The sequence below is a fragment of the Gallus gallus genome, chromosome 2, assembly GCF_016699485.2.
Source record: "Gallus gallus isolate bGalGal1 chromosome 2, bGalGal1.mat.broiler.GRCg7b, whole genome shotgun sequence".
NCBI lineage: Eukaryota > Metazoa > Chordata > Aves > Galliformes > Phasianidae > Gallus > Gallus gallus.
Genome location: NC_052533.1, coordinates 37,865,720 through 37,892,787, shown reverse-complemented (window position 1 = coordinate 37,892,787; position 27,068 = coordinate 37,865,720). Strand labels below are relative to the sequence as shown.

Here is a 27,068-nt window from a genome sequence, read left to right as displayed (position 1 = left end):
CCACATATGTAAATGTCTATTTTTCACAAAAGAAAAAAAAGGAATTTAAAATATAATGCTTCAAATCACCATTTCAGAAATATCAATATCAAAATACATAACTAACTTCTCCATACACTTTCCACCATTCTCTTTCTTTTTGATTCCACAGAGAGCCCAAATGCTACACAGTATGTGGATTTTCAGATATATGGCAAGGCCATGAGGAGTTAATGTGAGACATCTGCACATCAAAACACTGGATCTGCTAAAATCCTAGTCTTCTGACACTACGGCTTGGCCTCTACTTCAGCAGGAGCACTCACTTTGGTTTAGCACGTTTCAGCACTGAACTCACATCTTCTATCCTCTACTGATAATGTCACTGCAGACTGTCTTACTGGAAAAGGCAGTCTTAACTTCAAAAGTCCAAAAAACTTTTGGTCCCTGTGCTGCAAAATCAGGCCTTCAGGAGACCAGCTGCTAGGTCTTAGGATAATTCCCCTAAACCTCTCCCTTATACAATTTTCCCAGCGTTGTAAGCCTAAATGAGGTTGCTCCTATGAGCAATTTTCAATTAGAAAAGGAAAAGAAGGATGGGGGTACGGTAAACATTACTGTTCCTGAAGTCCACCACCTGCACAGGCACCTGCAGTTAGTCCAGAAGATGTTGGTTTGGCATCACAGCTACAGAGAGAATCTGCTTTACCCGGGTGAGGTTGAACTAGATGATCCCCAGAGGTCACTTCCCACCTCTGTGAGTCTGTGAAAGTAGAGATGTACCATGGCCCCATGAGAAGCCACAGCTGCCAGTGGTACTCAGCACTGAGGAGACTGGGTACCCTCACTTTAGCCCCAGATCCCAGCTTGGCAACTTCTTTCCACGTGCAGTAGCATGCAGCTGACCCAGCAGAGTACCTGAGCCAGGTTAGGACAGAGCATGCTTGTAGCAAACATTCCTCCTCTCTGCAAACTCTACATTCCACAGAAAGTTTTTTGCATTGACTTTCCAATCTTGCAAAGCTTTTTCCCCAAGCTTTGTCTGCAAAACTGACTGAGGTCTAATGGAAAATGAGCATGACTTATTGCACATAGGTGAATCTGTCCCGGCACAGCCATACCACCCTTATCTCTATGGTTATCCAAGCTGCACTCCTAATCCTTTTTTAATTTGTGTACGTAAGCCCAAAGCCTCAGATGCACATATTTAAAAATAAAAACAAATAAACAAGCCCACTAGAAGAGAACAAAATAAATTTGAAGTCTTCTGGCTTTCCAATTAGTCTGTGACTTCACATTTTGATCATCCCATCTTAAGGTGCACCTGAACCTGTTCCAAAACACATTCCCACTGAAATTCACAGAGCTCAGCATAAAGGGTCAAAGTAACCACTAGTGTAAGATTTTTGGCCCATAATAGCAAAGACAAATGAATCTGTGGACAACGTGACAAATAAGCTTAAGAAAAAAATTAAGAAGCAAAAGTGAGCCTGCATGGTGCAAGAATGTTTAACTGTATTGTACTTGTGCAGTAGTCCATGAAATCAATAAAATCATTTTGAACTAACAGAACTACTTATCGCAGCCTGCTTTTGTTAAATAAGTATCTCAGAAGGAAGGTGATTGTTAACATTCACCTCACACCCCAGTAACAATAATTCCAGCCTCTGCTATTGTAAAGCCAGAAGTTTGGAAGCTGAAGCGGAATAAAAAGAGAGAAAATCTGCACTAAGAGCCCTTCAAACTTATTTTATTTGTATGATTTGTAGGTACATATTATTGCTTACTTTCTCTGCCCAGGAGGCAGTTTCACTATGCATGACTATTTCATATATGGAAAACTCAGTCAGGTATCTTATACACCTGGATTTAAATTCAATAAAAATATTCCTAAGACACATACCAGCTGGATACAAATACAAAATGAAATTCTTTCCACAGATTCTCAGAAAACATCTGATGCATGTACTGAATAGCCTAATACATAACACATGATTTATTAGAATGACATCAAAGCATGCTTTATTCATCCTTTATAAGCATTATAAAACCCAGTTTTACAAAGGTGCCTTGTGACCCATTTTTTTCAACAAAAAAAAGTAATTCTTGTCTTGTGAATTAAAAAAAAAGAGTATATAGACAAAAGCCACATGTTGTAGCTTGAAGCAGTATGCTGGATAAGCAGAGCCTCCAGTAATTCTAAAAGAAATTCCTATTGCTCTAAAGAAAATAAATACAACTAAGCAATGTTAGCTACAGATGAACACAGCACCCACTTTGCCAAGCAGCTGAAGGTCACAAGTCCAGCCCAGCAGCAATACTTAACCTTAAAAGACACCGTTTGTCTCACACAGTAGTGTCATTCTACCAAAGATGACAACTCAGCCTGCAAAAACTCAACCCTCATTATAGACACCCGTATGGAAAAGAAGGCAATGATCAATGCCTTCTAGAGGGATACAAACCCTACATAGGAATAGCAGGTAAAAAAGGAAAATTGGCCAACTCCTTCCAAGGATGTGCTAAGAGGAGTGCAATCTCTATCCAGAGAGATGCTGCTCCTTCAGCTGCTAACCCTTAAATGAGGGTGAGGAGGGGTGGATCCAGGCTCCGCCCATCCAGTCACTCAGGTGCATTGCTTATCCTTGAGCTCCCTGGGCTTGTCACCTCGTGCTCAACCACTGGTTCAGACCGTGACCTGGCAATTCCACTGCAACATCATCTAAACTTTTTCGTGTATGTTGTACATAAATGTAACTTGTTCAGCTGATCACACTTGAGTGTAATATCTGTGACGTACAGAGCTGGTAACTGAGATTGCCACTAGAAAGCATCAGGATCATCTCTGTAACGCAGCTGAAACCATCCTCCACCGAATGGGAATGAAATTTCTTTTCACAGTTGTCCCACTAGGGTAGTTTCTAAGATACCCATGTCCCAGGCAAACACTTTTGACTACACTAAAATAACGTGTAGTACCTCCAGCAGCCTGGAACACACATATTGCCCTCTTTAAACACTTCTTTATCTTTCCATTTTTGAGCATCAGGAAGCCTCGAGGCATCAGTCAGCTGTGCCTGCTGTAAAGCTGGTTCATAATTGTGTGGAAGTTTACTGGTGCACTCATGTTTCTTACTGCAGCTATTTAAAAAATTTGCTGTTTAGATATGCAAAAGAAAGAAAAAACACTACATTTTCTCACAGTGTTAGACACTGCATGTGGGAAGCAATAGAACGGTGTTAGTTGTAAGTATATTAGGCAGCTGTAAGTAATAGTTGTAAGTATATGCCAGGCCAACTAAACAGCTCCATCCCACTTCCAGCAGAGCATTAGGATGATGCTCCAAAAAAGGCCTTTTCATCCAAGTTTTCAATGGAGAGAAATTTTAGTTATTTAATTTACCCTGAATGAATTATTTTTGAAATGTTCTAGGATTAAATTCTCATCCACAGGAAAAATAAAAATAGAAAATAAGAATTAAAAAACACCTGTGTCCCAACTTCTTTTTCTTCCTTCCTTGTGATTTCACCTCCTGAGCACACCCACCAGTATCATCACTTAGGAAAAGCCAAACATATTTTGGGCAAATGTTTGCAAATATTTTGTTCACAGTTTTCCAACTAATTCTATCCTTCATTTACATCATTTCACGACAGCTTCAAGGAAAACCACAAGTGAAACAGCAGCAGCAAAATTTCAGGGTAAGAGAGAAAGGAAGAGCTCTCTTGTATGTGCAAGCAAGAATTAGGTGAGAGATACTTTTAGATGCTACAGTGTCAGTTCTGAAGGAAATAAATTGAGGTTTGGTAAGTCTGTGTCCTGGTAACAGAAGAGCAGTCCTGCATTGACTTTGAGATGTAAATGCAGTGCAGAGGATGAGTTCATTTGCACAGGAGGTCTTAGGTCCAGTTTCATTACTGCAGGATATAAAGTGTTCTGAAAATATCTTAGGATCAACTGCAGCCACTAATCAATTGAAGTTATCATATATTCAAACTGCTTTCTGAGTCACAATATCCAGGCTATTCTTAATTAGCTACAGTTCACTGCTTTTGTAATTTATGTTAACATAGATTGCCTGTTTGCAGTTTTTTGCTTTACAGCTTGCACATTTCCTTTTGATTGTAGTGAAATGAACCACAGAATCACAGACCTACAGGGGTTGGAAGGGACCTCAAGAGATCAACTCCAACCCCCCTACTAAAGCAGATTCTGAACAATAGGTCACTGTCATGGTTTTATGATTTTGGTTATTGGTATTCCACATCATAACCAGGCCAAATCAGCCCATAAACCATTTGACAGTCACACAGGCAGGTGCCCAGACAGGTCTTAAATACCTCCATAGAAGGAGACTCCATAACCTCTCTGGGCAGCCTGTTCCAGTGCTCTGTCACCCTTACCCTAAATAAGTTCTGCATGTTTGTATGGAGCATGCTGTGTTCAAGTTCTAGGCCAGTGCTCCTTGTCCTGTCACTACACAGCTCTGAGAAGAGCCTGGCCTCATCCATTTGCCTCCCATCTCCCTCTAGATATTTACAAACATCAATCAGATTCCCCCTTCAGTCTTCTTTTCCCCGGGCTGAACAGACCCAGGTTACTCAGCCTTTCCTCACGTGGGAGATGCTCCAGGCCCTTCATCATCTTTGTGGCTCTCTGCTGGAAAAGTGCTTAATTATTCAAAGAAGTGTGCACTTCTAAAACTCCTTCAGTTTGCTGTATTATTGTACTTTGAGTGCTGCAGAGCTCAGCAGTTTCTTCAGGGAAAATGGACCCTTTCCTAACTGTATATTAAAAGCCAGACAATAAAAAGCAAGACAGAATCCTCAAAACCAGAAAACCATGAAGTCACAAAAACAGAGTTAAGTGCACCAACACTTTGTCTTTGAAAAGCTTAGGAGTATGAAAAAAGAAGAGCTCAGAATACAGAAAACAATATTATGTAGATAATCTAAAGTATATTAATACAATGATGACGTAAGTTGAAGTAAGATGGAATCACTCTCCTTTGTACAAGCTCTACAAGCTCCTTTGTAGAGCTTGAAAAGCATACTTTCTTCCTTACTCTGCAGCAAAGAGACAGAGATACCTCAGGCTCCCAGCCCAGAAACTGCTTGCTCTTCCCTGGCCAGTGTGCAACCAGGGGAAGCCCAGCTCAGAGATTAGAGCAGTGTACACCACAGGACTAGCCATGTCTTTCCGAAGAGATACTCAGATACCCACTGTTACCTATATTCACCTCACAGAACAAAATATTGTGTTGATAACACTTTCCTCAAGGATCAGTAAGTAATGAACAGAATACGTACATTTATAGGTATATGCACTGGAAAGCAGTCTGTTTAACTGGCAATATTATTTGAGGCGATCTTACAAGCAGAAGGGAAACTGACTCTTTACGTGTTCTGAAGTAGGAAGAAATTCCTATATCAGGAAGAAATTCTTTACTCAGAGGGCGGTGAGGCTCTGGCACAGCTGCCCAGAGAAGCTGCGGTGCCCCATCCCTGGAAGCACTCAAGGCTGGGCTGGATGGGGCCCTGGGCAGCCTGACATGGTGGGTGGCAGCCCTGCCCATGGCAGGGGTTGGAACTGGATGGGCTTTAAAGTCTTTTACAACCCAAGCCATTCTGTGGTTCTACGATACTTTTCTCCCAGGCTGTTCCCCTCACAATAGCAGAAAACCAAAGCAAGTTTGCAGATGTCTTCAGAATTGTTCCACAACAGTAAAACACTCTCAACTCTCTAAAACGAGCTAGTAATATACCTTCTTTGTTGTAAATTAATTAACTAATGAGTTAACTGAAAAAATGAAAACCCATACAAGTTACATTAGATAAGGAGCTTTGGAAGAAAATATTCCCCTGAGGACTTCTAAGCCATTTTTTCTTAGCCATGTAAAGTTAGTGTGCGGGAGACCTGAAACAAAGTAAGTCAGATTATCCCAGCTGTGCCACACAAGCAACAGGACACTTGAGAATATGACTGATAAGCAGCTAGACCATAGGCTAATGGAACTCCCATAGTTCATCAAAGGTCTAACAAGGGCGACACAATGCAATTCTGCTCCTGTAAGAGGAAAATAATCAGAGGCAGCATTTAAAGTTGCATCACATCAGAAGAATGCCTAACGCTGACAGCTGAGGAAATCTGAGTTCACACTCAGTGAAGTTATTTAAACAATTTTAAATATTGGAATGGACTCATTAGGGGAGATAACCACTAAGAAGAGGCTGAGGAGATAGCATCTAAGGGCCTGATCCTTTGCTCTGAAGAAGAGCTGTAGATTGGATTAGGTTTGTTTGGGCTCCAGACCAGAGCGGGCTCCTTGGTTGCAAGCATTTGTGACCCCAGCATGTCTAACCTGAGTAACGTGCTCTGCTGAGTCCCTGAGCCTGAGGAAGGCACAGTGGGTCTGGAAACAGGCAGGAGTGGATGTGTGAAAAAAGTGCCTCAGGGATACCGACAGCAAGGTGAGGTCCATGGGAGCCCACAGAGCTGGAGCAGCCAGGTGCATCCAATCAACCAGGGCGCCCAGGGAGCCTGCAGACAAAGCAGGGTTCAGCAGACAGTCCATTCACATAAAAACCACGTAGAAAATCCTCTAGCTCTATTTCCAGTATATCCTGTGTTTTTGTTTGTTTTTTTTTACCTGTTGGATAGAGATGCAAACAGAAGCCAAAATACTGTAAAGGAAAATGTTATAAAGGCTAGATATGAGGTGACAGAAGAGGTAAAAAAAAAAGAATTCCTTCCAGGTTTCCATGTCTTCGCAGCCCTACCAACCATCAGCTAGCTGCATTCAGACCAGGTAAAGACTGAGACACTGACTTGGCTGTAAGGAAAGAAATAAAAAGAGGTGACTAATTTGCAACCACTTGAAAACAATAGCTTGAGTGGCAAGCTGAAGATTACAGAATAGGTAATGCCACAAGTATCACTTTAAAACAGAAACTAATAAAGAAGCAGACTGTAAAAAAAGAAAAAGAAAAAGAAAAAGAAAAAGAAAAAGAAAAAGAAAAAGAAAAAGAAAAAGAAAAAGAAAAAGAAAAAGAAAAAGAAAGAGAAAGAGAAAAAGCAGCAGAAAGCTGCCAAAGGACAATGGCAAAGGATAGAATGTTTCTGGGGAGTTAGAAATTAGCACATTTATAAACATGCCCTATTGCAAAAAACAGATATTGCAGATGTCGTGTTTCTTTTGAGCCACAGTTAATTCAAGCAGCGTTTGTAAAGAAACTGCAGACATAAGTATTCACATACCCACTGTGTCTGAATTTCTTTCTTATCAAGGAATAACCCTGCCTTGAACGGCACATATTTAGCATGTAATAACTGAACAGCACTGCAGATCAATCAAGGATACAGACAAATCTTTCTTTCACGGTTCTGCAGTTTTAGAAAGAATGCAAAGTCTCCTGGGGTTGTTTAATGAAAAGGCTTTCCAAACTGTTAAAGTTCAGGCAGAGTAAGCTCTAGGATTAAATAGGCTCCAGAAAAATAATTAACGGGGTTTTTTGGTACTTTTTTTTTTTTTTCCATGATTGTTTTCTACCTTCACAGCTTTTGCAGATTTCAAGATTTCTAGTCAGTTGACAAAATCCCTTTCCAGCTGGAAAATTAAACATATCTTTAAATATTCAATAACATTAAGCTTACTTTGGAAAAGCAGATATTCTCTCCAAAAAGCACACAACAATCTAATTGCATTTGAACAAGAACTGTGGATGGATAACAAAGAGACAGTATTTTCTAGAAGCAGCCAGGCACCATCTAGCCTGGAATAGTCTCAATATGTTTTCATTAAAACCAGTGGGATGCACAAGTTGTTTCTCATTTCGGAATAAGAGTCTTAACATCTTGCCAATGGAGCAGAATGAGAAACCAGAAGAGACATGAGAACAAACCACCACTAGGGATGGGAATTAAAGAGGTATCAAAATACTGAAATGCAAAAGAGGTATTTAGTAGTGGAAAATGATTTATTCAAAGCTGCAGCAGAAGCAGAAAGGCATTCACAAAGAAATGAAGAATAAACACTGCAAGATCACAGTTACAGTTCATGTCTTCTCTATTAACCTACACAGCTAAGCAGCTTGAACTGCTTTGTTGTGCTGTCTTTTCTGATATTGATATTTCTCTGAAACAGACAAAATAGAGAAGGGCAAAGCAAGCCTAGCCAAGGCCTGAGAGGATACTAGAACAAAGTCAACGATGAGGCATGAACCTTCCACAGAGCATGGTCTCAAGCACTGTCCAAACTCGGTACTACTACTGATGGAGAGCTGAAAGCATCCCCACGCAGTTCAGCTCTTCCCCTACCAACCTCAAAGGCTCTGCTCCAAGCACAGTAAAAGTCTGCCTTTTCCCCAGCAGGTTTCTCTCCACCTTTGCTCTCCTTAGCAAAAGTTGGAGTAAATTAACTGAGGAATAGCATTTAGTTCTTCTACTGCAAATAGCAGAAAAGAAAAAAGAGCTTCTTTTCATCAGCCTACGTCAGTGGCACCTTTCTGCCCCACCATGCTGTTTGGAGAAGAGCAGCCAGCTAATAAACTCCATCCATCCCACCAACAGCAGAATAATAAAAAATGTATATTTAAATGTGAATGTATGTGAATATGTTCCCAGTGCTGGAATGCAACTGCTACTCTGATGCTTTTATTTAATAGTATGTTAACAGGATCAGTCAGTTAATAAGATCGAAAGTTAATAAGTAGCAGTCAGTTAATAAGATCGAAACTAACTTCAAATAGAGGCAGAAGGAATTGAAGCAGGAGGGGTGTTTTCACCAGCTGCCAAACGCAGCCCATATATATCTGCTGTACACTCACATCACCAGTGTAGTGCGTGTATTCCCTTCCATATGTTGTAGTTCAGCTAAAATTGTATTCCTAAACCTTTCCTCATACAGCTAAAACATCAAATTTAAAAACAACATAATCCTAGCAAGCATAATATCTTGTTTTGTGTATGAATCAAGTATTAACAAAGCAGAGCTAGTCTTAGAGGATTTAATATCCAAATTACTTACTGCAAGAAATATGATTTTGTTTCTTTGCATGAATGTTATTGAAAATATTGAAACAATTACAATAAAAATAAGATAAAATAGGGAAATACTGCCACAACTTAATTACGACCAACATTAACTCAAGAATAAACCAATGATGCTGCTAAATTTAATATCAAAGCAACCATCTAGAATTAAGAGTCATTTGCGGAAGAAGATAAATCAACAAAATTAACTTAAGTAGGAATCTGTCTGCAAAGTCTAGAAACTAATAATCATCTTCACTGAAATCCCAGTTGAATTGGGACAGGTTTAAAGTGCATTTACTGAATAGCGAACCCAAATTATCTACCATCTGAACTTCAATCTCAAGCCTCTTAAACATCTTTCTTGCTCTTTGATAATCAGATGTTTACATAGATACATAACAGAATTACAAGACTTCTAGAAGTTTGACTATAGAATCCCTCTGTTCAGATTTCTGAGCATTTGAGGTTGTTTTCAAAACTCTTTTCATTTGGTAAATTTTATTTTTAACAAATATATGCTTCTGGGGGGCTTAAATACCTGTATATATGCAGATGTACTGATGGCCCAAAATTAGAGCTGGAATATCTCTTTGATGAAAGAAGAAGTGGTAAACATTAAATTAAGTTGCAAAATAATGTTTAAGATAATTAGGGAGTCATAAATGAGATTCATGGGCTCTGAATCTTCTGTCCACTTGCACAGTAAGCACTGCAGCAGCATGAGAGAGCAAAGCATATTTTGTGGTGGCACAGAAATGGAAGACAGTAAGACTAGTCACAAGATGTGATTGTCTGTTAGGGTCTTCTCTTCAAGATGCTTAGTTTAGGATTTTAGGAAAAAGAAAAATTGTTGTTTGTTTGTTTGTTTTTTTCCCCCAAAAAAACTTCCCTTAGGTCTAGTCCTCACTTTTAAACCCTTTGAATATAATTTATTGAAAAGTAAATCAATGAGTGACCCTTAACTGCCAATAAAGTATGCACTGTATGTCAGTCAGGGTCAGCTATTTCAGAAACTGATCTTACCTCCCTTCTAGGCCTCTGTTGCTGTCAGGAAACCTGGACAGGAGGACCAACCACAGAGAGAAAACTGCCAGCATGGGAGCTGGTGAGAGGTGAGAAACTACAGGACACAGCAATGAGAGGCAAGCCAGCAGGCACCAACTCAGTGCCTGCAGTTCTCCTCAGGCACATCAGTTCAGAAGAGCTGGACTGTGACTTGGCAGTGGCACCAGGAGCTAATGGTTTTAAGCATAAAATGTCAACTGCAGTGGTTTCAAATCAGTGGCCAACTAAACTCCTCCATGCCACTCCCTCAGTCACAGTACTCAGAGGGGACAGAAAATATGGTAGAAACAAAAAAGGCTCACAGAAGCAAAGAACAGAAGACAATTATTTTCTGCTTCCTATCAGCAAGAGATGTTTGGCCACTCCTTGGGAAGCAGGGCCTTAATATATGTGGCTGTCATTCAGGAGGACAGATGTTCTCTTTCCTCAGCTTTTATTGAGGAGTGTGACATCGCATGGCATGAAGTATCTCTTTGGTATATGTAAATCTGCTGCCCTGGTGACATCTCCTCCCCATCCCCTGTCTACCACAGCCTACTGCCTTTGGAGGGGTTTGGAGAGAGCCTTGATGCTGTGTCAGCACAGCTCAGCAATGGGCAAAACACCACTGTGATATCAACACTCTTCTATCTACAACTGCAGAGCACAGCAGCGTATGGGCTTCTGTGGTGAAAGTTAATTCAATCCCAGACAGACACAGGGATCAACATGATGGGTTTTAGTTGAGTCTTGAAGTTTGACCATCAAGAATAGTTCAAATATAGCCAAAGAAATTACTCTAGCCCCCTTTAAGCAACAGTTCAGCAATTACAGTATTTCTGATTTGGCTTCAGCCTCAATTCACCCATCTCCTTTGACTGAAAAGGACTAATCCTGCTCTTACTGGTCTTCCACAAGGGCCCAAGGAACCAAAGTACAGGCCTTGCAAGAATAAGCCCTCTTTCTTATTTTTGTTTCCACCACTCCACTTTGGAGTGGGGGAAAAACAAAAAAGACTAATTTTTTCTCAGAAAGAGGAAGAAAATGATCCACAGGGCTGCTTTTAACACCAATGCCATTAACAGGAAGCAGCAGCTGTTGTGCATCTGCAGGAACCATACGTACATCAAAGACCCTGAGAGCAGGCATCCAAGGCTCCCAGCAGGGCACACGTTCAATTTCTGTAACCCACTGCAGCTGCTTGGCAGTGCCAAAACCAAACCACTGATGGGCAGGAGCAGAACTTTGACATGGAGAAGTCCATAACACATCACCATGCAGATCTCTGCGGGAGGAGGAATCTTACTTCAGGCTGAGCACAGACTGCAGAAACTTTCTGATGCATGGGGAGAACAAGCTTTGTATTCAAATGCAGCAGCTTAACAGCTAAAGACATTTCTTTATCCACAAAATGAGTAAATTTGAATCCAAGGTAGAGAGAAAATAATGTATTTACCACAATTGAATAAAGCCTCTAGTATTACCAGTGCAGAGTCTGAAATGAACACTGCCAAAGGCATTTAAGAAAATTATATTATGTCATAGAAAGTGGTACGATGATCATATGCTTAAGTTATTAGAATATGACCACTGGCTATGTATACTCAAGTCATTAGAATATGACCACTGGCGATATATAATATTATAAATTAACTTTTTCATGTATATATAATAGGCTTAGTCCTAAGAACCTGTCATTCTCTCCTATATAAAGTCAGTTAACTGAGCTTTTTGCTGCATCATTCTAATATTATAGTATTTTAGATCTATCGAGGGGACAGAGGGTGAAGGAAAAGGGCAGTGACTCCACTCAAAATGAATCTCAGCTAACATATTCCTCCAGCACTACTAAATTGAAATAAATTGGTTTACCTAAAACAAGGAGACATTGGTGACATTTTAGACCAGGGAATTAGATTTCAAAGTAGCCATGAGGGCATTTATTAAATTCATGAAATGTTAATCTCCTAATAGTAATATATAAGCCAATTTTTTTTCATATGAATTAGCCATGAATCACGAAGGTAATAGAACTGCTAAATCAGACAGAGGCTATGTTCTTTACTACTGGGTAATTTCTTTTTTATTTTTCTTCCTGTGAAGTAGTTTTAAAGACACAAATCATAAAACAGACAAGTATTTGGAAATATTTCCTATGTCCTTTTGGTGATGAAACTCCAACAAGCCTTGTCTTAGCCTTCACGACCTTGAGAAAGGACAAAACTCAGAGATGGAGGAAAATCACGTTAAAGACAATATTATTTTCATTTCAGACTGGTGTAATTTGGAAGTGGTTCAAGACAGCTTATGAATCTTTAATCAAGACAATAACAGGACCTTATTAAGCAAACTTATGTTCCAATTTTATTCTATGATTCATTCATAGACAAAGTAAAAAATGTTATAAAATTAAATACATAATGCAGAAGTCTAAAAGGTCAGTGTTTTGAAACTTACTTCAAACAAGATATATTATGGTAAGGGGATAAGTTCATGAGTATTCTACAGAAATCAGTGGGCTCTATTTAACCGAAGTCACATGGGCTCCCTCTCCAAATATTACATTTATTAGAATAGTCTGCAGGAACAAGAACCAGTCACCACATCTTCAAACTGGACTCAGAGCAGAAACTACTTCTTTATATAGAGATCTGTCACAGCCAACAGTAACAGGCATATCAAATTGTCTTGGAATAGACGCAGAGGTGGTTAATGCCCCATGCCTGTCAGTGCTCAAAGGGCATTTAGATAATGCTCTTATTAACATGCATTAATATCTGGGTAGCCCTGAAGTGGTCAGGCAGTTGGTCTAGATGGTCTTTGAAGGTCCCTTCCAACTGAGCTATTCTATTCTATCGTTTCCACTAATAAGAAAGGCTTGGTCCCAATTATCAAGAAATCAAAGCTGAGAGCTTGTACTCTATATATGCCCTGTTGCTAGCCCTACACTGGAGGCAATCACACTGCTTCTGTGGAAGGGACAGGCTGGACAGGATGGCTGCACAGGCTTACTACCAACAGGGCCTACATGAGCACAGTCAGAATGGAGAGCACAAGGTAAGAAAAGAAGAACAGAGGTTGTTTTCTGAGCCAACCCTACCTGCTGGCTAGTGAAGGGACTAGAAATCTATTAAGAGGATTCAGTGCTCAGATTCACGTTTATAAAATAGATCTGGGTTTGGGTTTTTTTGTTTGTTTGTTTTTGTTTTACTTTAATACACTTGGTACCTAAACTTCCCTGAGGAGTTTGGAAAGTTGGCATATTTTCAAATCAGATGGTATATCTACCCCATGCCAGCTTTTCCTGGACATACTCAGTAGAACATTCAGAAATATTCTTAGCCTTAAGCACAGGTGTAAAGTGCAACTGCTAAATCAGGAGTCCTGACTTTACATAAATTTCTACATGAGTCATTTGCAAATGTTAGAGAGAACGGGCTATTTTTGCAAGAGAGAAGGTTAAGAAAAATATAGACAGCTAAGGAAAATGAGAAAGAGCACTTTTTAACATGCTTTTATGTTTTTATAAGTTTCCACAACACATATCTTTTCTGCACCGAAATGCAAAAAGATAATCTAACAAACAGCTTTTAAGTACATTCTCAGTTCTTTGAGCTATTGACAAAAATGTTGACTGCTTCATCCATCTAATGCCTCTTTTAGGTAATACAGTTCTTGAGGCAGTGTTTCAAAAAATTGCGTGCTCTGTTATCAGATTCAATTAGGCCCTTCAGGAAAGTAATCAATACCTCACCTGATTTAAGAAAGTTGCTATGCAATGCTTTTATATAATGGCAGCAATCCACACTTAGCTTTGTAAATCTACCATTCTTCTGTGGTGTCAGCTCTTGAATTACATCCCTGGGAAAGGCAGGGAGAGAAGAAGGAAGTGAGAAAGGGAAGAGCACAAGCTGTACATGACAGAGTTACTTTCAAGCGGCCTTCTAACTATCCACTGAACATTTCTGTTTGAGACAGCAGTTCTTGCTCCAGTTACTTCCAAGGGTTTGCCTAGAAGTACCAGGCACTCGTTTCCTCTATAATTTTCAGAGTACGTGACCACAGGCAGGTCTGGTCAGGAAGACACGAAACATTTTGTTGTACGGTCTGAGAGCAAACTAACAAACCAGGCTGAACAATCATTAAGGTCAGACATCAAAAAGCAGAAGTACCAAAAGTTATCAGACACTGAAGAGTTTGGCCCTAATCCTGAACTAGGTGTCCCATACTAAAGTGCTCTTGTTTGACTAGATAATTTTGGAACCTGAGATCAGAAAAGATTGTATTTAAACACATATAAAGAACACATTTAAAGAAAAACTGTAATGAATTTCATATGTTGAGAAAAAAACTTCAGTGGTGCAGTTGCTGAATGCGCTGAGAGCAATGAGTAGAGTTCAGCAATTACACAAAAAGGGCACACTAGAGAAAATACTTCTCCATAACCTTAGTAGACAAAATATGAAAGTTCCATAACACTGCATAAGTGGTACTCCCCTTAAAGGACAGTCAGTAATACTAGAGCAATCTGTGCATTAGAATGTAATATATTGCCAGAATTAATCCACATGATGGAAAGGTGATTGCATTTGAGTAGGTTATGTTGACAGTATTTTGCAGAAATAAGGTTATATAGCAAATGGAATCTTGAAAGCATCAAAATGCAAAATAATTTTAGAATCCAATACTCTATAGCTTGGAAGGAACTTTGGAAAACAGAATTCAGAGATGTCCTTTACTCAACTGTAAGTATGGCGGTCATTTGCATAAAGATATAAACTCAGTCAAAAGTTCTGAATATCATTACCTCAAGGAATGCTGAAAAGCAAACAAGTGACTGATACAGTGCAGCTTTTCAAGACATTTAAGATTTTTCTTCATTCAGAAATTCATTTAAGAATTCAAGACATAATCAACAAGGTTACATTACAGTATTTGATGACTTTTGGGTTAAAATTGCTTTTTATATGATATTAAATAATGTGAGAAATAATGGTATTAAGGACAAGTGAAATACAAGAAAGGTGCATTATCACTAGAGTGGGTATAGTGATAATTGTAGAGCACATATAATACATTGGCCACTGCAGTGCAGACAGACAAACCCAAGCTGTCTACTACAGTACCTGAGCTGAGCAGGGAAGATCACACAGTAATCAATAGGTAGTAACTTCAAGCCAAACTCAGTCTCAGTCACAACAGCACATTGGATTATACTCTAAGTCTAAAACATTCAGGCATCTAAATTGATTGGTGACCAATGTGTTTCCAATTCATTATAAAGAATAAAAGATTGGTATATCACTGACAAAAGTAATAAATAAGGAAGTAAGATGAAGAGAAAGGATGGTAATAGACATGCAGAAAAGAGCACACCTGCAAGTAGGTTCAAGAAGGAAGGATAACATTCAATGTCAGAGCTACATGTATACAAGAACTCTTCAGAGAGACATGCTAATTCTACGTCTAATATTAGTTGAGCTGCTTGAGTACATGCTGGTTTTTATAGAAAGTTCTTAAAAAGACAAAAAAAGCCTGTATTTTCCAGTAGTCTTTAAGCATCACATCACATCTGTACATATTTCAGACTGACAGTTGAGTATTAGTCCAAAAACTGTGAGTATCTCAGTGACAGATGTAGGTGAACAATGACATGTATTCTAAGTATCAAAGATCTTGGACTGTGGAAGGCAAATGTCTTACAAATAGAGCATAAAGATGAAGGTGGAAGACTACACCACTTATCTTTATTTCCCTAAGGTTTGTTTTGATGAGCTATGTAATACAGAAACCTTGAATTGAAGCTAAAGGTTTATCTGCCTGCAACTTGAAATAATGACCATTTGTGTTACTTCTTACAGAAAAGAATAACTACTTTAACAGCAGGAACAAGCTTAAGTGTAAATAAAAAAGACAATTACATATACTCATTTCTAAATATTCTTGGCAACATATCAACATTCTACCAAAGTCTTTTTCATTATTGCCACGTTTAAACATCAGACCTCCCATTGACCTGCTGTAGGAAGCGATGTTACCTAGCTGTCTTCCATTAAAATGACCTACTGCTCTTTCTTCCATGATTATTTTCTCAAAGCTGTTTCCAACATGACCCCAAATAGCCTTGATGTTTTAAAATAACTTATGTAACTTACATATTTCTGACATCGGGGTGATTTTTGTGCATGTGTATGTTACGCTAGAGGCATCTTTGAAGGACCATTTGTCTTCTAATACAAACCAAAACTATTCCTAAAGAAAGTAATTATTGAGGAGATTTCTCTTTGCACCTGATAATCACCACTATAATATAATACTGTACTTACTGATTCCTGACAGAGTCAGCTGTTCTCAAGTAAAGTTTCTAGCAAAAGCATTCATCTCTTTTCTGACTAGGATATCTACAAGAATTTTCACAAAATGCACCTCTTAAGTTCCACTTCCTACTCTTGCCAGTGGTATTAGTTACCATCATTCACAAACCCAGCTTGACATTAAAAAAAAGCTTCTCAGAAATGTTGATGGGATACATATATAATTTCACTGTTTCTCTAAACTTTCCTTGTTGTGACCATGACAGATTCATCCTTCCTTAGGAAGAAAGTTAAATTAATTTATCTGGATTTATATAAACTTCTCTGCTTTTTGAAAATGATACTTAACAAGATAGGGATAAAAATCCTCACATACATCCTACTCTTTCTGCATGTCTTTGCCAATGTAAGGAATGTTTAAATTCCTCACTGACTTTAACTGAGCACAGTATTATTTGTGTGGAATTGTCAATTGCAGATATTGTGTCATGATCTTAATTACTATGAAGATCCTTTCTTACTCGTCTTATTGGGCATAAATTCCCAGTGACCTTGGTCTTTGCTAGGTGAGCACTGCTTGCTCATAATATTGTGGTTGTATGCAAAATATATATTTCTGTATTGTACTGGTGGGCACCCTCAAGAAACGACAAAAAGATCGAGGTCGTAATAGATTAATTTTGACTATTAGAGCAGCCTGTCCTACCAGATTATTTTACATAGCTGGATTCATAGCAATTCAGTTCAATAGCTGGTCTTCTTTGGATTTTTTTCTGTCTTGAAAGGTAATATGAGCACAGGTAATGTGTAATTATGATGTTCAGACTCTAAACACTGTTGATATTGTAAGCACTAACACCAAAAAAGCCACTGGTGGAATTCTGTTCATCTAAAATCCTACAGCTTTGATAATAGCAGTTTGATAATCTGAACTGTTACACATAAAACACTGAAATAAACTAGAGGGGACTGTTCCACCCAGCGTGTGAGTTTACAGAGTCTCATGACTAGGGAATAAAACTTCAAGAGTAAGGAAAAAGGTCCAACTTTCTCTCATCGCTTCCCCACAATTCCACATTTAAACGTATCCTTGGAAAAGTACTAAGTAAGCCAAAATCCTATTGTGCTCAAAGACTGAATGCAGTATACACCTTTTCTGTCATCCACAATACCAAGTTTATTACACAGCTTTTTAGGCTCCTTTAGCAAGAGAAAGGAATATGTGACCAAGAAAATGTTTTTTCCAAAGAAAATGGGGAAATTTTTCCCTGCTTTTGAAGCAGAAGATGACAGTTGATCCTTGTGCAAGGTGCAACTAATTCTTGGTGTCTTAAGTACTTCAAAGCAGCTAATACTGGTTCCATGAAAGGCTGACTACCAATCTTAGAATGAGCAGTTCTTTACATTATGCCTTTTTGTTTTATTAAATAGCTGTAATTCAACATAGTTCTTATGTTTCTTACACTAAAAAAAAAAAAAATCTATATTGTAATTTGGAAGAAGAAATTTTCAAATACTACACATCCAAATGTATATAAATTCATATGAAACTAGAACAGCAAAATGAATACATATTTAATGCATGATTATATGTTCACATAAAATGGGTATGCAGTTGATCATAGAAAAGTAAACTAATTACATATCAAAGAGCTTTGTCTGTTTACATAAGAAAAAACAGTGCCCATTTCTTTGGTCTATTTCCTGAGATAATTGCCTAAGTCTTCCAGGCATGCAAATGAATGACAAGAAAAATCAGCTGTGATCATGCCAGTTAGAAGTATAACTACCTGCATTAAGACCGGGTGGTGAAAATGATCATGTTTTCTCCAAAAACTGTACACAATTACATCCAAACTTCATCTAGACCTGTTCAGGGTGCAAAATGAAGGTCTTAGCCTCTTGCTCTTAACACGCACCTTTTGAAAAATTGCTGGTCTTACCCTTCACTTTCAGAGATTCTGTGTTCTGTCTGACTATATTTACTTACCCATTTTACAAACTGTAAGCCTCACTACATCTTCCAGAGGCAGAGACACATTAAACTGCATCCTGAAGGAGACAGGAACATTATGTCTCTCTGACCTCACTCAGAACATCTTCTGTCTTCTAAGTAGAGGTTACGTGCATTACTGTGGGAAAAGAGGAATGCGAAAGAAGGCAAGCAGTTTCATCAATCCATATCAAAAGCTTATGTTCAGAAAAAAAAAAAAAAAGTAGGTGCAAAACTGATTCCTTTTGATGTCCTCATTGATGGAATTAGAGGCCAGGTTTGCACAGCCTTACGATATAAAGCTTTGTAACCCTCACCATCTATCGTCATTCGTTACAAAACAGATACAGGGAAGAAGATCAATCTTTGTGAGAATTTCAAGACTGCTGTTCCATCAGCAATACAGGCTTTGTAGGGATGTTATAAAGAAATGCTTTCACCTGTGCAGACACATACAGCTACACTTTGAAAGAACCATGATGTTCACAATGGATATTAATTTGCAATGTGCATTTCTGAAGCAAACACCTGACTTAGCAGACTTAATATGAGTTCTTAAGTATTGTTAATAAGACTCAATTCATTTCCTGATAATCAAAGGTTGGACAGGCTAATAAATAAATTTTTGATTTTCAGAAAGAATCTTTGCAATCATATCAACTAATAATATTTTAATTGAAAAGCAGGCATCATTTTATCACACAGTTCTTCAGACCTCTTTGCAATACACAGGAAGGCTCATAATGGCAAAAGACACTCACCAACATTTGTGGTCTTGAATTAGTCAAGTAAACATGCGTGCTATTTATTGTCACTCTTAGAAGAAATTTGTGAAATTTTTGATTTCCTGTTGTTTCAGAGAACCACAGGTAAAAGATTCAAAATCATATTCTCTCAATGCTTCTTATATTAACTGAAAGTAGGACATCTTGAAATTGACAGCCAAGAGCAGTAACAATGGAGCATTCATATGCCCAGACATAACCAAACTATTGACCATATCTCTAGGCATCAGACTTAGACACATGAGACTTTTCTATGGCTCACAGCCCAGAGCCACACAAGTAGCAGTTAGCATTAGTTGGGCATACTGACCATAAGCTCATGAACTTTAGCTAATATTTTGTTCTAGTAGATGTTGACAAAATATGACCAATCACCTGACCCCGACAACAGAATAGTTCTGATGTGCTCACAGAGACAGCCAAACTTCACAATTTATTGTTAATCAGGAAGTGTAAAAGTATCTTGAAGTGTCCAGAAAAAGATCAAGAGTGCCAACAACAGTAACAATCTGGACTATTCATTTGTGAGGTAGTCTCTTCTCAATCCTGTAACTAATGACATTTAAGCATAGTTTATGAACCAAGAGTACTGACGTTCTCACCACCACATAGCAATCTACATCTCCACATTTTCTCCTTTCAGCTTCTGGGAGATTTCTGATGAAATGGTAATACATGACGTGCACTGGAAAGCTTACTTTTTACATTTCAAAGAATTCGTAGTGAACCATCAGTGCAAGTACAGCCACTGTCTGACACAACATTTGCCCATTGTTTCCTATAATAAGACCCTCTTTTCAGTTGCATATAGCTTTTACTGTTTAGGATAAAGTTTTCCATATGAAGTATCTTCTTCAGTGTAAGTTTTTCAGAAATTTTGGACTCCTCAGTGAGGTTAGAAAGCCAAAATACAACCACCACCAAACAAAAAACACCAAAGCAGAAACTCTCTCGCTGCTTGAAATAGGAGTAAAGTATGTCAGATCTGGATGAGAAGATCATGGGGTTTGGAAGAAGACTGCCAACGGGGGAGGGAATATGGCTGGATCTAATACTTGTTATCAGTTAGCATAAGAGATCTATACTGTGTTTTTAAAGTTTTTAACTTTTCTAAGCTAACCAAAATGACCTCCTAAAGCTGAAAACACTTTCAAACTGAAGGAATTGTTTTTTAAGTGCCATGCTTCCATTCCAGCATCTGTTTCAGAAATGTGTCTGAGAACGGTCTGGAAAAAGCTATAACATGAAGTCTGTGCAAAGTTGGTAACTTTGGTAATAGAGGATCTCCAAAATCTTACAGAAGAGCAAGAACATCCAGTTATGGCTGCAATTTTCTTTCTGAAGAGCCATTCATGTATAGACGTAATCTCTATATAATTTAACAGACGCTTAATTTGCACTCTCACGGGCCACCCAAAGCTGCCACACAGTAAACCCTCTTAAATTAAGAAGGATGTTGGGGGTGGCTGCTGAGCCATTCCCTTCACTTCTACGCTTCAAGACTTCTCCTTGAGAGCCTGGAGAGAAGTTCAGTACCAGATGTTTCCTCCTAACTTTGCTGCAGGTACTGTAATATTTTCCTTACTAGAATACTACATTGTACCCTGAAGTCTGCTGATTAACGACAGAAAATCTGGATAAAAGTGAAAAAAAAATCAGAAGTACTCCTACTCAGATCTTAAGAGGCAGCTGCAATCCAAGCTGAGTGATTGCTGGGAGCTCAGATACTTCTTCCAAACTGACAGTAGCCCTTACAGATCCTTGCAGTAAGCAGTAGTTTCAAAGAAGCCTTCCCTGACAAGGAGTGGCAAACTAAGAAGTTATCTGGGTTATCACCAGATAGTCGTGTCAATGAAATACCATATAGTGGCTTTATCTTTACTTTGCTTTTGCTTTTGTTTTGTTACATAAAGAATCTAAATTAAAAGGTACACTATTGAAGTTGCCAGGTCAGATATTCAAAATCTACGGAAATGCCAAAATAAAGGTTGCCTATAAATGGGGATAATAGTATATCCTTATCACACAAGGTGGCTGTAAGAATAGTTCATATCTGTGAAGCACACAGATAATATACTGACAATTGTGTAGAAAAGGTCAGAGGAAATGAATAATTCTGCCTTCAGAGCTGGGTTTGAATAGGATGTTACACAACATGCAATAAAAACCAGCACTGCATACTGAACACTGAGACAGTAATACAACAGTGATAACTTGTCCATTAAGGGCAGGATAAACCTCACCTAAATTCAGCAATGTAAAATACATTTTAATGTAGTCACGCAGACTCTCTGCTCTCACTAAAAAGATGAAGGCACCTCCAGAGAGGATTCACTGCATCCCAAGACAGTCTTTTGAGATGAGCAGGAAGAATAACCATCCAAAGTCTTTCTCCTTACACTACAGAAGTCAATTAGACATCTGGCTTGAGCTACATGCCTAATTGGTAGGCAGCTAAATTGAAGTGAAATGAATCTGTCTTAAATAAGCACTGCCTATCCTGTGTCCTGAAGGATGGAAAAAGACAGTATTAGATTATTGCATTAGAAATATATAATGAAAAGTTCAATTCTGGAGCCCTTCCAAGCCTAAGATTGATTTTGAAGACACTACCAGGGGTCTTCTAACACAGTGTGCAAGTGCATTTGCATACTAATTAACAGAAAATACAAACAGAAGCAAGTGTTCAAAACTATATAATCTCCTATCAAGGCAAGATCCTGTGAATCATCTGCAAAAAATCCCATAAGGATTTGAGCTCAGCGTTTTGAATTAATGATGGAAGGTGTGAAAAACAAGACATAACCAAAAATCATGCCCATCATCTTTATATTAAAAAGAAGCTCTCTAATAAAAACAAAATCAGAAGGCAATTATTTTCCTGATCCAAAAGGTAATTTCAAATACTATTTCCATGTTTTGTGTTTGACAAACTTACATTTTTTATACATACTTTATTTCAAGCATCTATTATATTTCTTCTGCCTTCTTCCACACTACACCAAGAGATTTTCATATTCCTGTTTACGAATTGTATTGTGGTGAATATTGCACACCCACAGAAACAAAAATCAGAGCTCAAATTTCCTTTAGCATAGATTCAGCTATGAGGACACAGAAGTCGTCGTAATTTTTCTTCCACCCAAAGGACATTTATTTGTTTACTATGAACTAGAACCACTTCTATAAGAATGGATGAGAATATTTCCTCATCATACTTCTGAATCAAGTTGTAAAACAGGAAAAGGGGCATTCAGGTTCCAGATAAGCTCTGCTCTGACAAGCCATCTCTACCACTGGGAGATGGAGGAAAGCAGAATTACTCTCTTCTCTCTATCTTTCTGAATGTCTGTATTTTAAGAAAAGAGATGTGTCCTACAATAAAACATTCTTTCTCAGGTAAATTTGATGATTCATCCACCCCTAGATGTTTCAGTTTGCAAAAAAAAAAAAGTCACTCCATATCATATCCAAACAAAACTAGACTTTGCACTAGCAGTGAAGCTGGAAAGTGATATTCCAAGTAGGATTACGTGATTCAGTGGCTGCTCTTCAATAGAAAGACATAATTGAGGCAAATCTCTGTAAAAGAGACATCTCTATCACCCTTCTGAGAAAGTGTGGCTGCTTTATGATGCAGTGGAATCAGTTTCAGCAGCCCCTGGAGCACGGTAAGTGGTACACATCCAGATAGCAGACCCAGACACACCTGCCAGCATTTCATGCACAACTGCTGATTACTTGGTAGCGTGTCTTCTACCAGAAGTGAATGGAGCTCCTTAGTAGAAGAAAACATTTGCCTGCAACATCCCATATCTGTGGATATCATTGCTGTTTGTCCTGAATCTAAAGCTTGAGCCTTAGCGTTCACCCCAAGGTGCTGCTTTAGGTTTTCTCATTGCTGCCAGGTCACAACTGGAGGGAAGGAGGGGCTGATCCACCACACCATCACACCTAACCTGGAACTTGGAGCATTACTACAAAGATGTGCTTCTGTCCTCCATTTCATCAAAACAAGCCCTGCTTGGTTGCCACCATTAAGCAGATGCCAAAGCTTTTCTTTCAGGAACAAGGGAAGGAAGTTTCTCAGATCTTCATCCTCAACAAACCCCAACACTTTTATCTTGGGAAAAGAGGAGCTTCCCAAACTCATTTGCTTTCTCCTCTCCCTCATGAATGGAAAGAGGAAGAAACAGAGCTAGCAGAGTTTCCTATTTCTGGAAGGGAGCGTCACTCCATGGCTGCTCTTAGGAAAATTCCATTCCTATTTATTTCTCTGGAGCTGCTCAGATTGCACATGAGGGTAGGACAAACTTCATAGTGCTCTGACTTAGTGCCATCTTGCTTGTTTGGCCATTCAATGAATTTCCATGAGTCTAAGCAGAGCATAGCCAAGCTCAGGTACAATTTACAGAAATAAATTCAAACAAGTTATTTTAAGTGAAAGTTTAAAACAGCTTAAAACAGGTTTAAAATAGTGAAAGTTGACCTTGAGACATGAGAAATCACAGGCTTCTATAAGAAATAAGGTTGATTACCTGAAAGCATCCAAAAATAAAGAAGAACAAGATTTCATTATCCAATCTCAGCTCTTTGCACTGAGCACACCATGTCAGGACTTCTGTGATATTCACAAGGCTGTGGGTTGTGACATTTAGCTACCAGTTACCCACAGTACAAGAATTAAAAACCTGTGATTAAAGCAGTCTGAGAAGCTTAGTTCTACTTAATCTGGAAATTTGTTTATTTGGATTTCCTCTAAATGGAAATTGCCAAACTTATGAAAGCAGTTGCATTTACCTCAAGTAAAATGAGCATTTAACACACAGTCAGACCCCTGCTGCCTGAAAACCAGATCCTTAATCTCCAGCCCCAGTGGTCCACAAGACACTGCTACATTTCCATTGGAAATAAAACCGAACAGCACAGCATGATGTTGATAAAGCTGAAGTGATGTACAAGTCTGATTTTTCACAGTTTTCCAAAGATAGAAACAAATTGACAGAGGCAGTACATTTTCCAACCACTGTTCACGAGCCAAACATTTTCAATCTCTGGTTATTTAAGATTCACAGGCATGCACTTTTTTTTTATGATAGACTCCAGAGATCAACTAACCTTTCCCTGAAAACAGAACTGATGCACACACAGTGAGATTTACCCATCAGACACCAACCCACAGATTTCATTCCATGTTAACAAGACCTCTGTCAAATATACTTCAGACCTATATGCTAACTTTACACATATCGGAAATAATGGTGTTAAAGGCTTGTTGCATTCTGTATGAGAACAGGAGCATGAGGAGCAGCCAGTTTTCACTGCAACCCCTTCCAAAGTTTAGAGATGTATTTCTGTTCTGCCCGAGTCAATACTAAAACCTCACAGTCATTTTTAAGGTATGTGCATATAGGTGTGCTTCAAGAGTGAATCTCAAAATTCATACCAAACTTACATGGAGTAAGATGAGTGTTTGTGAGCCCACTGCAGGAGGGGGTCACAGTCTGGAGTGAGAAAAATCCAGTTCAATTTCTGCAGCGCCTGCTTGGGTTGGGATTTTTGGGAAGCAAGAGATGAGTTTCAGTTCAGAGCTGGGAGTTGAACTGCTTCTCCAAATCCAAGTGAAGTGCCACATGCAACATACTTTCCAGGAAAAACAAAAATGGATTGTCTTTGTTCCTCTGCCATTCATCCTCACCTAAAAATACACTGTTGAAAGCGTTGCAATTTCGTCAAAATCTCCAGGTTGCATAAACAGCATATTCTTTACCCAGAGCCTTAAAAATTCCTAACAGCACTATAAAAAGCCTGTTAAATACACCATCTCAAATCAATAAAGTTAGCCCAGATGACCAAGAAACCTATGACAGAGCCAGTGGAAAGAGTGAACTGAATTATTCAATACTTTCTTTGGAGATAGGCTGAAAGGCTTCTTTTTTCACCTGAATGCAGCAAAAGGCAAAAGAATGAAGACAAATAACACAGGGATCGTAAGACTCATTGCTCCAAGATTTTGAAAATGCCAGCAAGGTAAGATGCATAAAGGGGCCCACAAGCATCCAGCCAGCACAGTATCATGAGAAAACTTTGACAAAGTCTGTTGTGTCATGCTTATTTGTGAGCCAAAAGGAATATCTTACCCAAGTGCAGAGAGATGGCTAGTAAATTTCGAGCAGAGTACAAGCAGGGTGTGTGAAACGGAAAGTAGGATGAGATGGCAGTCATACAGGGAGGTCAAGAAACTATGTCTAAAAGGCACATACAGTGATGTCTTCTGGGTGGTGAAGTTGACATCCCGCCTTGCCTGGACCTTCTGACTAGACTATTTCCTGGGAATGCTGCAGCTGTGACTCCCGTGATGTGCGTAGTTGCTGAACATAGGACCAAGTTGTGACTTATTTTGTACAGGAGATGCCATACCATGGAGAAGTAGGGGAAAGTACACCTATACAGTGTACAAAAGCACTTCACGCAGACTAACAAAAACACACAAAATACTTTTTCAGGTATGAAATTGATATGTCTCAGCCTATCAGTGTTTTCCTATTGAATATTTTAGTTTTGTAGCATCCAAATGCCAAGTACTTGAACTTACAATCTTTTACCGATATTAGAATGTAGTTATTGCTTTTAATTAACTCAACAGTTCAAATTGATTCATGATTAAAATATAGCAATTGTAATATTATGAATAACGGTACGGTGATGATGGCATATTGAGCTTATTCATTTTAGCAGGATTTTTTCTAGTTTGACAAATCAGAATGAAAGCTATTCGAAAAATAAGGTAAAAGGTATCATTGGCTCAGAAAGGAAAAAGTACTGCTGGAGATAGGGGCAACAATTCACCTGATTTTGTGTCATTTTTATGATCCAGCTTTTGATCTTCTGTGGCCTTATATTGATTTTCTGATCTTTCTCCTCTATTTCATTTTTATTTTTCTCCCAACGTTATGGAAAGTGAATATATTCAATATAAAACAGATTTTGCTTTATGTTTCCAGGTAAGCCCGCTAAAAAATAAAAAATATCTACTTCACACAGAAAAAAAAAGCATAACATTAAGCTTTTGACATTAAATCTTGCTGGATAAATACCATCTGTTGAATTATCTGCTCAAAATTGATAGGAGGGTAACATTAGCTTTTGGAAATCTCAGCAGGAAAGCTTACACCAATATCAGCAGGTCTAAGGTCTCACTCTTTTGTTTGTTTTACAGTGAATTATTTGGTTTTGAACAAGCAACACCTTTGAGCAATAACTGGCAGCTATCAGTGCTATTTTGGCAGCGATGCGCTGCATGGGTCTGAGGGAAATTTATGCCTCCAAACATGCTATAAAACAAGCTTGTAGCGTAACATGCAGACACGTTGCCATGAATGTAATGCAGCTAAGAATACCTAAAGTTCGAGGGAACTCGATACACACGCAGACTAAAAGAGAAGACGTTTAAACGTGTTGTGGACATTATCACAGAGAACAAACTGAATTGATGACTTCTTTCAGTAAAAAACCCAGTTCTTGCACTCATTTCAGTGAACTTATGTTTCACTCACATATGATAGCGGTACATTAAAAAAAAAAAAAAAGACTTGTTTGTTCTGCTGGACTGTAAGCAGCACACTATTCTGTGTCTGAGGAGCTCTGAGGCCTGACTGACCTCCAAAACTGAAACATGGAAATACTATCTCCATGGCGTTCCTCTATATTCCATCCTTTTTCCAGACTGTTTAGCTTCTAGAGCTTGTGCCATCCAAATACATTTGATACTTACAGGGAAGAAATCATTTTATTATGCACATACATCTTCAAGGATCTCTGTGCAAACATCATTCCTCACATAAACTGTTTCCCACAAAAGACACTTCAAAATGTCACTTTCTGGTTTTCACTTTAAGAAAAGTACATGGGTCCTTAGG

The 27,068-nt window shown here is 38.6% G+C and overlaps 1 long non-coding RNA gene across 1 annotated transcript in view; it reads right to left on the bottom strand.

The window, feature by feature from the left end:
* LOC112531716 overlaps positions 1 to 23,798 on the bottom strand; it is a 36,724-nt gene extending 12,926 nt beyond the window's left edge. Inside the window, exons 1-3 of the long non-coding RNA XR_003073620.2 lie at positions 23,688 to 23,798; positions 18,362 to 18,503; positions 18,162 to 18,240 (exon numbers count right to left, since the gene is read on the bottom strand). This is a non-coding gene — a long non-coding RNA (uncharacterized LOC112531716). The remainder of the gene's footprint in view (positions 1 to 18,161; positions 18,241 to 18,361; positions 18,504 to 23,687) is intronic.
* Between the last annotated feature and the right edge of the window lie 3,270 nt (positions 23,799 to 27,068).